Genomic DNA, 12,824 nt, shown 5'->3' on the forward strand with positions numbered 1-12,824 from the left:
ACTCATCTGGGGTCAAACAAGAAGGACCAGAGCTGCAGGACTCTTCCAGGAAGACAGTGAGAATGTCCCTAGTTCCCCAGAAGGCTGTGTGCCATGGGGAAGACCTGGGCTCTCATCCAGAGAGACCAAAACTGGAGTCTCTAGCCAAGAGAGAGCTGGAGGGCAGCAGCTCCTCTACATTAAAGAAACTTCACAAATCCATGGCCTAGACCACATTTGGCCACAGGATCACAGACACAGAAGGGCAGAGGTTGGAAGGGACTCCTGGAGCTCATCTCATCCAACCCCCTTGTTAAAGCAGGATCACCCAGAGCAGGTTGCCCAGGGTCACATCCAGGTGGGTTTGGAAACTCTCCAGAGAACGAGACTCCACAGCCTCTCTGGGCAGCTGCTCCAGAGCTCTGGCACCCAAGAGCAAAGAAGATTTTCCTCCTGTTCAGATGGAACTTCCTGTCCTCCAGTTTTTGCCCATTTCCTCTTGTTCTGTTGCTGGGTATCACTGACAAGAGTCTGGCCCCAGCCTCTTGCATCTTTGTAGCCCTGCACTGGACTCTCTCCAGTAGTTCCTTTTCCCTCTTAAACTGGGGAATGCAGAACTGGACACAATACTCCTGCTATGGCCTCACTAGGGCAGAGCAGAGAGGGAGGAGAACCTCCCTTGACTTGATAGCCACTCTCTTCTTAATACCCCAGGGGATGTGAAGCATCCTACAGACCATTTGTTGCTGCTCTGGGGATGTAAGAACCTGCAGCCCCTTGCTGCTGGGCACCCCAGGGTGTGCCTGGACCTCTCTGGGGAAATAGGCATGAAAATACACAGCAATACAAGAGTTTATCAGAGCTTCTTCTTTGGAAAAATGTTTTTAGAGGTGAAAAAAGGTCACTTGGAGAGATATTCATGAAGACTGCATAGGAGGAATTACAAAGGTAGCCTGGAGGAAAATGCTATTTTTGTTCAGGTAAGCAGGTATAGATATTTCCCCAACCTGCACACAGCTGGCATTGTGCTTGTATATACATATAGATAAATGCTTCTGTATACACATAAACAAACAAAATAATCTGTGCCAATGTACCCTCTGGCACACTGAGGACCATTGTGCCAAAAAGGTTCTCATGAAATGGAAAAAAAGGTTGGTGAGAAGCAACAGCTCTTGGTGGAGCTCCTGAGTAAAGGACTAAGAGTTTGGATCCTATTATGGCAAAGCACTTTTTACTTTCTTTTTCTTTTTTCCTCTCTTTTTTATTTATTTTGTTTGTTTGTTTGTTTGTTTTTGGCCAGGGTGTCCTCAAAAATCTTTACCTGTGCCTCTAAATAGGCTGCAGACTCTTCTAAGCCAGGAAGGTCTCCAACTTGGCAATAGCTGCTATGATGAGGATTTAATTTCAGCAATTTCTCTACTAAAATCAGTACCTCCTGAGATACTGTCCTGTATTCCTCAGATTTCTGGGGATCCAAGACAACTGCAGAGGTGTTTCTTCCTTTGGAAAGGCTGTTGGACTGAAGGTATAAGGAAAGGTCTATCCAGTAGCATCACTTCTGTTTTCATGGACAAAGTTCTGTTCTAATGACAAATAAGATGACTCAATTGCAAACCAGCCCTGGGGATGTGCAACTTGTCACAGGCACAGGGAGAAAAATCTCAGGGAGCTTCCTGGGAAAATAACACCTCCTGGAAAAGCCTGTGGGAGCCTCCCCTGAAGTCTCTTGAACTGCCACACACGTGTCAAAAGCCACATGCAATGGCCTGGAGAGCCTCCAGCTTCCCAGCATCCCAGTGGGTATTCAGCACTTCACAGGGATATAAATAAGGAAGGCATTTTATCCCATAAATACATATGAAATAAAGATATTTGATGAAAATAACTTACAGCAGCAGTGAAAAAATGTTTGATAAAACCCCATTCCAAACCCAAATCGTTCTCCCAAACTGAAGACCAACCACAGACAAAATTAATAAGTAGAAGCAATTTATAAGAAGCTGAAAACATCATGAGAATAGGGGAATAAAATATATTTTGAACAGAAGAATATACTGTTATTGGCAACACAATGGTCTGCAAGCCTCTGGAGGTGTCATGCTGTCTTCTTTGATTAAAAGCTTGCACAGAAACATGAGTATTAAGTTAGAAAGACTGTTTATATCTTCTGTCTCTCTAGAATATTATTAATTGGAGTATGCAAACTCAGGTCTTCAGAGCTCTTGCAAAATATTGTAAGCAGCAAGTCTTTATGTGGAAGGATGAAACAAGGATTTCAGAGGGCTTGGGAGAAGTAATTAAGTTCTGTTACTTGCAAGCATATTAATTTACAGGAAGAACTTCCCCACAGAAAAGGACATAGTTACCTTCCTTTGTTTTTCTTACAAATATTTTCTGAGGGAAGATGAGCAAAATACTCCAGTTAATCCTAAGGAACCATTTCACTGCTGTGTGAGACCTGGAAATCTGAACTAGTTATCTTGGGTCCTTAGGCTGGATGACTTTAGCATCAATAGTGAGACAAGCAGCTTGGTGCAACCCCATCCAAAACAGGGAATAGGTGAAAAAATGTCATTTACAATAATCTCCTTCCTTCAGCTGCCTATGGAGGTAAATTCTGCTTTTAAATGACTGCAGGTGGGATACCTCTCTGATCATAGGCTGGTTTGGGTGGGAAGGGACCTTTTTTGGTCTGAAAAAAACCCTTTTTTAGGGTCTGAAATCAGCATCTACCTTTGCTTCTCTAACTTTTTTTCACTTTAATCCAAAACCATCCTGCACATATACCTTGATGCTTTTAAGAGGTAGAAATCTAGGGCTGAGGGAAGAAAGAAAAACCAAAAAAATATTGCATGGTTTATAGGATGGTCTAGTGTCCTCTGGTCTAAAAGTCATTAAAGGAGGAAGAACTTACTGGTCAGAGTCATTAGGCAATTTAGTGGAGCTAATAAGTATATTATTGCCTTTGGCATGTAGCAGGTGAAGACTGTTGGTGGTTGGTTAAATTTATGATTACTTAAATCATGTGATTTCCCCCAAATGACTACAGAATCAGGAGGCAGCAAGGAACTGTGATTGCCAGTGACAGACCAACCTAGAGAAGAGGAAACAGGGAGCCTGGGAGCTGCAGTTTCTAACTCAATTTGCCTGGTATTTATACTGGAGAGACTGGCCCCAGGCAGGGACAAACTTCCACCATTTAGAGGAACTTCTTAATTGGCAATAAAAGCAGATTTCACATAGTAAAACTACAAGATGATGAAATAGAAAATTTATTTTCCCCTTTCTTCTCCCTGTTTAGATAAACTGTAATGGTATTTAAATGTAATTTTTTTAAAAAGTATTTTTATTCCTTAAATTAATAGCCTCCTATTTAAACTCACAGGCAGGGACACTGGAATATAATCCAATATTTTTATTTTTAATACCAAACTTTTAGTCCTCCTGCTTAGGAAGAGAAAGGCTCCCTCAATACAAGAGCAGCTAGGGATGTCTTTGACCCTGTTGTCTGCCATCCACAACACCAACCCTGAGAGCTGATGCATGGACTCTGATCCTTCCTCATCCTCCTTCTTCATTAGTGCTACTTCAGGTCTTAACAAGAGCTACTTCGATGTTAAGATGCTTAAAATACCAGTCTAGAAATCACAAAAGCATGCCACAGAAATCAGGATGCCTCAAAAAGAAATCAGTGTCACCTTATGGTTTAAGCACAATTAAACTGTCCCCTAATTTTCACAGGAGTCTCTTAATAGAAGCTTAAACTGTCAAGCTCTACAAGTCAATCAAAATGATGCTATTTCCCCATTATCAGCACGAATAAGGGTTAAAAGATTGAGACCTCAAACGTGCAGCTGATCTTGAGCAGAAAAGGAATGGATGGAAGCATGATGTATGCTCGACTTCTAGCTAAAGTCATTACACTGAAAGTAGAGCAGCTCAGGGAGTGCCCGTTGCCCAGATCCAATTTTCATACCAGTGTGTTGCTGAGAGTACAAACTACTGAAAATTTGCCAATCCAAAGGTAACATTCAGAAAAGCTTTTCCAGTCAAAGTGAAAACAGCCTTTCAGTTTGCAGTGCTGCTCTTCCAGTACAACATCTGGGACAGGAACCCCACAGAATCTCAATAAATAAAACAAAACACCAAGAAACCATAAGAAAATGTAAGAATGCTGGTGAGAGGAATTGGATCTTGAAGCTGAGTGCCTGGAAAGAAACTCTTTTGGAATGCTCACTCCTCAGCTGAGTTAGAGGTAAAATAAATCTTCATACATCCTCCAGGACTGATGGATTTCTTGGTGGGAAGAAAGACAATGGGTTGAGTTTTACTGGTAGGAAGGGGAAAGGTGGGAACACTGGGGAACCATAAATCCCAGCCTGAAGTTTGTCTGCTAAAGTTACTTTCCCCCACCTAATAATATCACTTCCCAGCATATATGTCATGTTTACCTGCCTCCTTTTCTGCCAGATTCCCTCTCCTATTTCTTTCTGTCTGCTCCCCCATGAGATGACTTGACTGCTCATTCTCAGGTATCTCACACGTCCCATGTGGCAGCAGCATGCTGGTGGTGTGCCCTGTGAGGTGCCCTGCCCCTCCGTGGGCACATCTGCCTCAACACCCTGTGGTGGAGATGACAAAGGTCACAAACTTATTGCCTTTGATATTAATTAGTGATTAGCTGTCTAAATGTGATAGCCCAAGCATAACTTCTCTAACCTCACTGGGATGTGCATGTGTGAACTCCTGATTTACCCCCCAGGAGAGGGCACTTTGCTGGCACCATCTGGAAGCTGAGCATGTCCCCCAGCCCCAACCAGAGCCTTCACTGCAATCAATAAATGATGTTATGACAACATTATTTAGTTTTTTTTTTTTTGCATTAACCCTTATAAGTGAGGTCAACTGTAATGAATCAGTTGGCTAACACAATTCCAGTAACAAAAGAACAAGATGACAGTGAATAAGAATAAACAGGTTAGAGAAGGTTTGGATAGACAACATGTTTTCTAGTCAATATAGTTGCTGGAGACCTTTATTCAAAGAATAAACTAAAGGTTGCTAAGGGGAAGACAGAGGATGCACTTTGGTTAGTGCAAGTGTGAGATCTCCCTGGTCATGGACCTTGTGGCAAGGTCTTGGTTTGTAGCTCAAGAGTAGAAGGGCTGATGTAGGGATGGGGTTTGAACCAGGAAGATGGTTATAAAATGAGCATTATCTAATTCTCAGGGAAAAGAAGGTAATGCTCTTGAAAGACAAATTCATTAAAATTCTGATTAAATCCAGTGGGCACATATGCAAAATAGAATGGCTTTGATGTGATTGAAACCTATAAAAGTGAGAGAATGTTTCTGCTTTTGCATGTGTTTATTTCTTTGGCCCATTCAAGTGGGAATTCCAGGAAAGAAGAGTTAGTTCCATGTGGATGCTCCAGCACTGACACAACCTGGCATCACCCAGTAAGGCACGTGACTGAGTTGTTAGGCATGGTAGATGTTCAAAAGAAGAGTTGGGAAAACTGCATTTGGAGATCAAGGAGTCTGATGTGAAAGGAAGTCTTATTTCTATCAGTGCAGGTTGATTGCTGAGGGTGAATTTGGTGCCTTATGAAACAGGAAAAATCATTTCTGCCTCAAGAAATATGCATGTTAACTGCATATTGTTTTGAATATTTTAATATTCTGGCTGACATCTTTGATCCAAATATCTACAAACATCTCTTTAATACGGGGGTTGAAAATCTGGTCTTGAAGACCTCCAGTTATGGAGCAGCTGCTGGAGGAAGGAATGACTGCCCATTCCTCATGAACCACACGGTTCCTCACGAATCCCATGAGGAATGATGAGGACAGGAAGCCTGAGGAAGATTGTTTCAGAGGAATGCTGGTTCAGAGCATGATTTGAACGGCACCCTGGGATATATAACGTCCAAATGATCTCAGTTCAAATGCTTTTCATTCGTGCTGACAAATAGCCAGCCTTGTGCACTGGTCCTGGGCTTGAGGTGGGGGGGACACTGAGTGTTTTCCTCCCCCTGCTATCAGGAAAAAGAAAAGCTCTGCAGGCCACTGGGGTGCACATGTACTGCCACCAGATTTACACAGATGTGATTGTCTGCAACTGGGTAAACATTGCTTTTGATGATGCCCCAGAAAGAGAATCTAGTTCACTCCCCCCAGGCTACGCAGAGCTAACTGGGATGGAAAAGAGTAAGCAAATAAGTGGAAAACAGCCAGTGGAGGCAAAGGAGCGGATGGCATCCCCAGCCTGCTAGGAAAGCAGCCTATGAAAGCCTTTCCTGGACGTGCCAGAGTAGAGGGCAGTCAGCTGAGCTTGTTAAAGGCACATTTTCTGAGGAATAAATACCGTGCCTGTCATTCGAAGAGGGATTTTTTTTTTCCAAGGGAATGCTCTCTCCCCCAGCCACAGCCCAGCAAAGAGGAGCTGAAATGCCTCTAAAGCCCTGCTGCTGGGACAGGGGGTACCCTGGCCAGGCAGCCTCTCCTTCCTTCCCACCACTAATCTGAAAGGACGTGATTTCAGTGTCTGTAAGGCTGGGTATTCCTCTGTGGGGTGCACTCAAGCATGCAGACTTTCTGCTACAGTTTGAGTCACTTCATGATACCTCTATTATTAGCAGTACCTGAGCAGAGCAAATAGAGCACATCCTTTCAGTGGAATTGTTTTTGCACTTAACCTCTTGGTTTATTTATTTGTGAACACTGTGGCTGAAGGAAGCTGTTAAATAATAACGCTGGGATACAATCCTGAAAGAGCTGGCATAGGATATTCCTAAAAATCTGACAGCATCTCCACACTGCCACAGATTCAACTTCAACATTGCAAGGGATTTAAAACCCATGTGTGCTTTTATATGGGCTGTGTTCCCAGTTTGGAGGGTTTCAGTTTCTTCTTCATCATTTCACTTCTGATCTTCTCATAGGATCACAGGATGGTTTGGGCTGGAAAGGATGTTTGCAGGTGGTCCAGTCCCAACCCAACTGCAGTGAGGAGGGGACATACAATCATAGACTCAGAGAATCCACAGACATGGTTGGGTGGTCCCAAACTAGACCTCCCCTGGCACAACTTGAGGTCATTTCCTCTTGTCCTATCACTTGTTGCTTACTGCTGGGTCCTGCAACCATTGCCAGGGATATTGGCATCGACTTTGAAAGTGAGCAATAGAATTCTCCTTGTAGAAATTACCATGGCACAGTTTCAAGCTGTGGAATCACTTTGGGTGCCCAAACGACATGTTTGTGTTATTTCAGTCCTTCTAGGCTGTCTCTGGTGGCCCCTGAGCTGCCTCACACCACCACCCCCAGTCCCAAAGGAGGTCCCAGGCACCCTGAGGTGTGAGAATAGTGATAGACACCTATGTCTGAGGTCATTAAATACTGTCTGCCAATCTCATTTGCACACAAGAACAACTGGGATTGAGTAAAAGTATGGGAGAAAAATAAGCTAAGCAGCCTTGAGCTTTTGTTAGGGTAGGCATGAAGGTCTATAGCTTTCACCAGGTTGGGGTAAGGGACAGTTTGCTGAGCTGTCCCCTACAATTAGCAGGATTTTCTCCTGGCTCTGAAGCTCTGGCAGGCAGCTGAGATGAGAGCTCCTCTGGTCTGGGTGATTTCCTGATGCTTACAGCTTTTTCCCTGCACTGTTTTTGTACAGCTCAGTCCTCAGAGTACTTTCCTTTAATAATATCAGTGATATTAATATCCCCAGCTTAGGCAGAGGTGGAAAGCTGAGAGAGTCAAAGCAAGATTAAAGCTCTTGCCTCCCCCCTCAGCTTTCTCTGAACTACAGCATTTGCTGTTTCTTTCAAGGGTTGGCTTTTAATACCTGTGCTCAGGTAACACCTCACACCTTTCTGTCCCTGAGTGCATGAGATGAGGCTGTTGCTGACACTTGCACAGCTCATTGCTGTGGTGTTTCTCACTACACCCACAGTGGGATCAACAAGCACTTGAAACCTTTCAAGTTTAAGAAAAAAATAGTATCATCGCTCTCTTTGCTTAGGTTGGGGATTTTCCTGGAGCTTCAGATGCCCCAAATCTGCTACATTTCAGTGGGATTTGTGTGTCTGATTCCCTTCAGCTCCTTTGACAGCTCTCTGCTCCCTTCCTACTGCAGCTAGCTCCCAGCAGCTGTAAGCCCTTCAGCTAACTCACCAATTACCTCACTATTAGCACAAGTTCCCCCAAGATCTCATCCTGCACCAAGCTCCTGACAGAAAACAGCCTTACAATACTTCAGAACTTTGTATATACTGTATAACTCTTGCAGCCAGTATAAAATGATTCACAGCATCTTTGGGCAACCTCACCCCTCTGTAGCACCTATAATAAAGTTGTTATGGAAGTCTTTCAAAGAGGAGTGTGACTGGGTAAAATCTATTTGAAAATAAGCAGAACCCATGAATAAAATAATCCTTGTCCATAAATTTCTAGCCTTGCAGAAGCAACATTGCCCAGAGCTTACTAATACAGACCCACAGAATCATAGAATGTCTTGGCTTGGAAGGGACCTCCAAAGGTCATCTAGTCCAACCCTCAAATAATTTGAGGAGGGCCTCAAATTTGGGGAGGGGGAAATCTTCCTTCTCTGTACCAGTAACCAGACCTCATAGGTTATGTACTTTTCTTCATTCACCATCTCCTGTCCAAAGGTTTAGAAGATGATGTCTCTCTTGGCCTGAAGGGCTGGGGTTAAACCAAGGTTGGCATAGGGATGATGTCCACAAGGCAAGAAGGACCTTCCTGAGTGGTTTTCACCCAGGGCCTGGCCAGCCTTGGGTGGGGACTGATGAGGAGATCACCTCCAGGTGCCCCCACCTTCCAAATGAACTTGGAGGTGGGGCAAGAAGCCACCTCTATAAGAGCAGACTGCTTGTAGTGGGGTTTGGAAGTTTGTCTAGTGTGTGAGGGTTCTGGTTATTGAAAGAGCTCCTTGATTCTTCATGGGAAGTAATGTTGCCAGTCTATCAGAAGAAGATTGTGTCTCTTGGGGGAAATTTTGCATAACTGGACTGATTGCCTGTGTCTTTCCATCTCCCATGGCTTGGTTTCATGGCCAGCTTGCTCCATTCTTCACATCTTTTGCAGTGAGTGAGTACAGTGACTTGTTCTTCTGTCTGTCTGGCACTTTGGCTCCCTGGTGTACCATGTGGTGGGGGAGGGAGCACTTTGGTTGCTGCTCTGCCTGTTAACAATAATATCCTTCTATACAGGGCAAGCAGTCAGCAGGTTGAGCCTGCATGGCCTACACTGGCCCTGCTGGCCACCTTGGGGTGTTGGTGTTGCAGGGATGGTGCACAGTGAGGCAAGAAGAGAGAGTGGGAAGAGGGAGAAGCCCTGGTCAGGGTTTTGTTGCCCCTAAAGCACTAGACTTAGGCTGTGAATCCACCCGATGCATTGAGTGAGAACCAACTTTCTCACATAGTCATCACAGAGGAGAATTGCCTACTGAAATCATGTCATAGCAAGAGTGGTTCTCATGGCTTTTGCTGGGATATTATTTGGATTTCATAATCAGACAAGCCTGACAGTGGATTTTGCTCACTGAAGTCTGTGGTTCACCACAAATACGAGCAGCCAGTCGTGGCCTCTTTCTCCAGTGTTCCATCGTGCATTCTTGAAGGACCCAGGACAACAAGCAAGGGCTTTGTAAGCCAGTCTGAAGCTTGAAAGAACTTTTCTATCCCTGGTGTGAGTAGGAGCAGCCTCATGGAACACTTTTTTCCAGTTTTGTGCTTTCTCTAGAACCGTGGCTGTCACACAAAAATAGGGAGCTAATAAACAACAAGTGGGATGAGTTTGGAAGGGGACAAATGTCTGTGCCTGGTTAAAGCCAACAGCACTTGCCTGAAATCCATGTAGGCAACTCATTTCAGCTGATGGTATCTCTGTACTGAGATGTGTCTCCTCTAAATCTCTCCTCTGGAATGCAGAGCTTGCAGTGGTGCAGCAGGGCTGGAGGCTGGGTGTGCCCCAGGGAGGCTGCTGGGGATGGGGGTTGCCCTTGCCTAGCACCACACAGGGTCACATCCAGCACTGTTTTCCACACAACACTGGGAGAAGGCTCCTGGTTTGCAGAGCTGGTAGAAGAGCCTTTAGCAAGCCTTCAAAAGTGGGTGACAGCAAAATGTTAACTTAGAGGTTTTCTCACAGCTAGTCTTGCCCTGCCCTCCGTTAGTGATTAACACTCCTCCTGGAGGAGGGTTAATGATTCCTTCCTAGGGGTTGACATTTCCCACTCTTCACAAGTTGCTCCCTGTAGGCAGAGTGCCAGGAACAGTCAGATTGCCTCCCTAAAGTGACTTGTCACCAAAAGAGCATCTAGGGTAACAGGCAGTTGAGGGATTTACCACTTACAATTACCACGTCTTCCCTCCTGTCTCTGCATCTAAAGCTGTCTGGATCAATCTAGCTCTCTCTGACTTTCCCATGCTGGCCATCCCCATCTCACTGAAAGTGTTTTCAGCCACAGGTGGCAACTAGTAACTGAAAAAAGAGTATTTTTACCCACTGCATCATATATTCAGGCTACATACACAGGATAAATTTTGCTTATATCAAGGGATCTTATTTGATGGCCCATAGTAGGTGTCCTTGGCTGTGTTCAGCTGCTGCTCTCCTGCACTGTATTACAAGAGTGTGAAATGCTGAGTGCCACACTGTGTTTTCCCAACACTTTCCTGCTTCTTTGTAGCTGCCTGGGGGTTATTTCCAAGACGTTGACCTCAAGACTGTTTCATATGTATACTTTAATGTGTCTTCTCCACAGTTTTCATGTTTTACACTGCTGTAACTGAGGTCAAAAATAGGGCTCTTCTCTTCTGAGATGCTTTTGCTTCCTTCCATGTGGGAAAGAGGATGAGGAAGAGCTGACATGCAGGAGATCTCTCCTGTGAGCTGCAAGCCTAGTGCCTCCATGGAGCAGCAGGTTTAGCAAGCCAATGTCTTTTCAATGCTTGCTGCACAAGTTAGATACCACCTGAGCATCCCATCCTGCCTCCAGGAGACTGAAGGAGAGCTTAACAGCACGAGTTTCTGGAGTATGGGCAAGCAAACCCCTACCTTTGGGGCCACTTCTGCTTGGGCATCATGTAGCTTTGGCTCTATTTTGCTCATTGCAGCAGGAGCTCCTGAAGCCTGTGATAAGTCAGTGAAGCCCAGGCTTGGGGGTTGGTGCAGAGCTTGGGCACATCTCTTGGTCCTTTCCAGGAAGAACAGCTTTTGAATCCTGACATGCACGTTGAGACAATCCTGGGTTTACTGGGTAACGTGCTGCATTCCTGGAGTCTTGGAGAAGTGTTGCCTTTGTGGCTCACTTCATCTGCATATTTGTACTTGTAGTCATGTAATATGAGGTGGATTGTCATTGTCATTCCATTGCAGACTGTATTTTCATGTCTGTACCCAGCTGCCACCTCCCATCTGATGGGACAGCAGGATATTTACTCTCCTTATCTTTAAGCTTTCTATTTATTCCTTAGCAGAGTGATTAGGGGACTGTAGGAAACTACCTTATCTTCCTTTTTTTTAAATATAGCAGACCAGAGGAAACAAATTCCATCTTTCATTGGTTTTTATGTAAGTTCCTAGCAGAGTCATTAGGGGACTGATGGAAACTACCTTATCTTCCCATTTTTTTTTTTAAATATAGCAGACCAGAGGAAACAAATTCCATCTTTCATTGGTTTTTATGTAAGTTCCTTTTATAACCAGGAAGTGAGAGACTGCTGCAGCAGGGCTAATGGTTTAAAACTAAAAAAAAGGTAGTTTTAGACTAGACATGAGGAGGAAATTGTTACAGTGAGGGTGGTGAAACACTGGCCCAGGTTGCCCAGAGAGATGGTAGAAACCTGGAAACATCTCAGGTCAGGCTGGATGAGGCTCTGAGCAACCTGCTCTAGCTGCAGATGTCCCTGCTTGCTGTAGAAGGGTTGGACTGGATGACCTTTAAAGGTCCCTTCCAACCCACTGCATTCTATAATTCTATGATTCTATTTAGAACATGGTGTTAGGATTTTCCAGATTTCTTGATATAGAATTCATCCAGTTAAATTTATTTAATGTGCTAAATGACCTTTTAAAAGAGCTCTTTGATGTCATGTAGAATATCACCAACGCGTTTTAAAACAGCAACAATGCAAGTTTTTTTCATCAAAACCCCAAACATACTAGAAATACATATTCTAACCCTTTTTTAATAAGCTACAACAGTTAAAAAATAATAAAAAATAGATAACAACCTTCAGTCTCTATAATGCATCTTAATTGGTAGAGGAAATAATGGACTAGCTGAGAACTGGTCTGGAATTTCACTTATTTGCCTAAAATTTTCATGTACTTAGCTAAAGTAACCCAGATATTAGTCCCAACTTCTACAATTTGCTCAAAAATACCTGGAGAGCATCCACAGGACACCAGACCCTACAGGTGTTTAGGGTGAGTTACACTGAATGCCAAGGCTTTAACATAAATATCTTTCAAAATGTGGAAGCCAAGCTAGACATAGTAGAGAGGAGATAGATAGGCAAAATAAATTAGAAAATAAACTACCCTGGGGTGCTGGTTGAGTGTTTTTGCATTCCTTCTGAATTTTTTTTCCTTTTTAAGTAAAAGGATTTTATTCCCCTTAATCCAAAGAGGGCAGTATTCTTTGTAAGAGCTCGTTTCAAGGAAAAGGAAAAAGCTGAGAAGAATGGAAAATTTTCAGTGGCAGGAGCTGAGAGACACAAAAGCAGGCAAGGACTGTGCAATCCAATCATGCCTCCCAGCCCCACAAAATCAGCTTTGCTCCCAGCTACTCACACCACTGCTGATTCCTGC

This window comes from Merops nubicus, unplaced genomic scaffold (genome assembly GCF_000691845.1).
Source record: "Merops nubicus isolate BGI_N331 unplaced genomic scaffold, ASM69184v1 scaffold1219, whole genome shotgun sequence".
NCBI lineage: Eukaryota > Metazoa > Chordata > Aves > Coraciiformes > Meropidae > Merops > Merops nubicus.